The 4,597-nt window shown below is 39.4% G+C and overlaps 1 pseudogene; it reads left to right on the top strand.

The window, feature by feature from the left end:
- The first annotated feature begins 2,772 nt into the window (after positions 1-2,772).
- On the top strand, positions 2,773-3,682 carry LOC143400130 (olfactory receptor 7A10-like; annotated as a pseudogene).
- The last annotated feature ends 915 nt before the right edge of the window (positions 3,683-4,597 follow it).

Below are 4,597 nucleotides of genomic sequence, written 5' to 3'. Positions count from 1 at the left end.
CTCTTTCTCCCTGTGTTGACTGCACAGCTTTTCATGCTCTTTTTCAAAAACAGGGAAGAAGAGCAGCATTCTTTTTTTTCATTTCTTTCATACATGACAAGAGTGGAATGCATTACATTTATAATTATCCATTCACAGCCCAATTTTTCATAACTCTGTATAAAAAGTATGTTCACACCAAATTATGCCATTATACCTGAGCTCTCTTATTGATTTTTTTGCATTAAAATTCTTAACACACTTTTATACTACAATTTATCATATCTCTGTTTGTATATGAGGTGAATTCACTCATTTGTTCATGGAAAGAGTGTCAAGTGGACTCTCCAGGTACCCTGTCCACATTCTTCAGAGAAAAGACAAACTCAGGTTGTTTTGTTGAAGCTCACAACCTTGTCAGGGTGACTGGGGCAGAGAGGCCATGGCAGAAATGAAGCTATGAGAGTGTGTGAGTGTGTGTGTTTGCCTCATGGAGGGCTCAGAATAGGTGACCTGATCTTATATATTCCAGGGTGATTCTTAGCAGCTAGAGGCCAGAACTTAACCCTCAGTCTGTAGCAAGGAGGGAATCATTTTTTTTATTTTAAACATCAGAAATTTATTGATTGCTCAAAATATTACGTTGATCTTGACATAACATTTATCATAATTTGTTTCAAATGGGGTATGAATTCTTATTATCCTCCGTGTACAGATTGCAGGATCTCATTGATTATACATCCCCATTTATACATAATGCCCAACAAGTGTCTCTTGTATTCAGCTGCCCTTCCTATCCCCTTCCTATCCCCCCTCCCCTCCCCTCCCCTCCCATAACCTCCGCTCCCCTCCCTCTACCCCATCTACCATAACTCATTTCTCTCACTCTCTCTTATTTATTTTTTTCTCCCCTTCGCCTCACATCCTCTTATATGTATTTTTGTATAACAATGTGGGTCTCCTTCAAGGAGGGAATCATTTTGCAATCCACAGAATGTGTTTGCAGAAAATCTAAGGGCAAGAGGTTCAGGGTGTGGATGAAGGGCTCCCTGTACCTTGTAGCCTCAGAGAGCAGTGAGGCCAGCTCATTCTTTAATATCCTCTGACACCATCTCTCATCACTCTCAGTCTTTTGCCTCCTCCTTGCCAAGAGATTTATTTTATGCCTCGGTTTTTTTTTAAACAAGCATGTTCCTTTGGACCTGTGCACTGGCTGTCCCCACAGTGAAGACCACACCACTGAGGATGACTTGTGGCTCCTGCCCTGCCTTCCTTGTGGTCTCTGTTTGGATTCCCCTCTTCCTGCTGGTTTTCCCTGCATTGCTATAAAGTACAATTACCTCTCTACTCTTTCTTTTTCCTCTTAGTACCCATCACCATGGTAAATATTAGGTGATTTTAACCATTTTTGCTTATGTTCTCTCCCTCTCTTTGGATAATGGGGACTTCTTTGTTTTAACTCATGCAGATTACTGATCCAATGCATGAAACGTACTTGGTACTCTGTAATTAGTTTTTTCTTTATTTTTAATTGACATATAATTATACAAGTTCACAAAAATAACTTTATATTTACATACACTATAAATTGTATAATAATTGAACAAGTATGATTGGCTTAATTTTCTGAAACATTTATCATTTCTCTGTGACAAACATTCAAAGTCCTCCCCTCTATCTATTTTAAAATAGGGAACATGTTATTTCTAACTATAATTACCCCACTGTACAGTACATCACCAGAAGCTATTCCTCTTCTCTTACTGTATTTTTCCCCTTGAGGAGCTTCTCCTATTCCATTAGGCCCAAAATGCACCTCAGCTTCTGTGACCATCATGCTATGCTGACATTCTATGAGATCAAATATCTCAGAATCCACACAGGAATAATATCATATAGCTTTAGTGTTTCTGTATCTGGCTGATTTCACTTCATAAATGTCCCCCAGGTTCATTTGTGTTGTCTCCAATGATAAGATTCATCATTTTATTAATAGATAAATATTATTCCACTGTGTATCTGTATAGCCAATAGCCGTCTGCAATGTGCCAAAGTTGCTAATCATCTGGGAAATGCTAATCAAAGCTATGATAGAATATTGCCTAACTCCAGTTGGAAGGGCTATGATCAAAAAGACCAAGGATATCAAGGGCCAGTGAGTATGTGTAGAAAAAAAGAATCCTGTCCTAGAGTTGCTGGGAATGCAAGTTAATGAAGCCATTATGGAAAACAATATGGATATTCCACAAAATTTAAAATACTAGATATCACTTGATGCAGCAATCGTACTACTGGGTGTGTAGCCAACGAAAATGAAATGGGTATTTTGAAGAGATCTGCCCTTACACATTGACTGATGCACAATTCACTATAGCCAAGACACAGAAACAACCAAAGTGTTCATAAGGGGGGCTCAATTTATAATTCTCAGATGCCTGAATAACTTTCTCATTAGAATTCTGAAATACATGACTTCCTTGTGAAAACTTGAGTATGAAACAGGAATTTCCCATCAGAGGTTGCTCAGATACCTTAGGGAATAAGAGCCACACATGTTCTATAGAAGTTAATTTCATTCCTTTCCCTTAGCTTTTCTTTTTCTTTTTTGAGGTATGTGGATGGTAACCAGGGCCTTGCATATGTTAGGCAACCACTCCAACATGAGCTACACACCCATCACTGTAATTATTGTTCACAGCAAAATATGTATTGTTTCATTTCAATGACGTAAGTAATACCTGTCTAGGGAAAATTAGTTGTGCTCTTTTTCTCATATCTGGTAGTAACATACATATGGAACCAGGGAATGATACTCTACATTTAGAATTTCTTCTTCTGGGACTTGCAGAGGACCCAGAACTGTAGCCCCTTATCTGTGGCCTTTTCCTTTCCAAGTACCTGGTCACTGTGCTGGGGAACCTGCCATCATCCTGGCCACCATCTCAGACTCCCACCTGCACACGCCCATGTACTTCTTCCTCTCCAACCTGTCCTTTGTGGACATCTGCTTCACCTCCACCACAATCCCCAAGATGCTGGTGAAAATCCAGACACAGAGCAAGGCCTTTATCTATGCAGGTTGCATCACTCACATGTGCATTTTTTAACTCTTTGCTGGGTTGGATAGCTTCCTTTTGACTATCATGGCCTATGACCAGTTTGCGGCCATTTGTCACCCCCTGCACTACATGGTCATCATGAACCAAAGGCTCTGTGGATTGCTGGTTCTGGTGTCCTGGGTTGTGAGTTTCCTACATGCATTCTTACAAAGCTTAATGGTATTGTGGCTGTCCTTCTGCACAGGGACATCCCACATTTTTTCTGTGAACTTAACCAGGTGGTTCACTGTGCCTGCTCTGACACCTTTCTTAATGACCTGGTGATATATATTATAGCTCTCTTGCTGGGAGGTGGCCCTCTCACTGGCATCCTTTACTCTTACTGCAAGATAGTGTCCTCCATCCGTGCAATCTCATCAGCTCAGGGCAAGTACAAAGCCTTCTCCACCTGTGCTTCTCACCTCTCCGTGGTCTCCTTATTTTATGGCACAACCCTAGGTATGTACCTCAGTTCTGCTATTACCCAAAACTCACGCTCCATTGCAACTGCTTCAGTGATGTACACTGTGGTCACTCCCATGCTGAACCCCTTCATCTGTAGTCTGATGAACAAGGACATCAAGAGCATTCTGAGAAGACTGTGACACAGAGATAAAAGTGTTAATTGTACTGATACTGAATAAGTGTTCATACTGCAGGGCTCAGAGCCTCAGAACCAGAATCTGGGATTCTTCACCAGAAGGTAGAAGCAGGACTTGGTCCTTCTACATTAACACAGAGTTTCTGTTTCTTTGATTTCAACTTTGGCATACAATTCCTTGACAACTTTCACTGTATTGCAAACTGTGATCACTATGAAATCCAACTCTTTCTCTTGTCATTTTCCAGCTTTCCCCCAATTTTTCCCACTTTGGATGAGAAATACCTGAAAATTCTCATTTATCCCATAAGATATACTTTTATAGATATTCTCAAATGACAAATGTCATGCTAAGTAATTGTTTATTTTGCTTAAAATATGCATAATTAAATATGACTATTTAAATGTGAAAAATGCCTATAACAACTAAGGCTAATTTTCATAATTTTATTATGGAAGTAAAAATGAAAAAAATTTGATACTGTGAAAAAAAATTTGATACTGTGAAGTAAAAATGAAAAAAATTTGAACCCATGGCTGTTTAAACACTGAGCCATAGGCACAGTCTTTTCTGTTTTTTGTTTGAGATAGTGTCTTTGTATGATGCATAGGGCCTTAATACATTGCTGAGGATGGCTTTGATATGTGATCCCCCTGCCTCAGACTCCTGAGTCACTGGGATTGCAAGTGCGTACCAGGCCAAGATAAGAAGAGATATTCAATTTTGTATTTTTTATTTTTTTCATATATTATTTGCAAAACTTCCATTTTTTGTTAAGGTAGCCTTTAACTTCCCAAGGCATTAGCTGGTCATTAAGTTTTATTCACACTTTTGGATTGTGTTTCTATTTCAGTGAGATGTCCAGAGTGGCTAACATAGTCATGGGCAAAACAGGTCATGTTCCCAGAGGTATCTACT

The sequence above is a fragment of the Callospermophilus lateralis genome, chromosome 1, assembly GCF_048772815.1.
Source record: "Callospermophilus lateralis isolate mCalLat2 chromosome 1, mCalLat2.hap1, whole genome shotgun sequence".
NCBI classification, from domain to species: domain Eukaryota; kingdom Metazoa; phylum Chordata; class Mammalia; order Rodentia; family Sciuridae; genus Callospermophilus; species Callospermophilus lateralis.
Note: the sequence above shows the minus strand (reverse complement) of the source record. Positions and strands in the feature narration are given on the sequence as shown.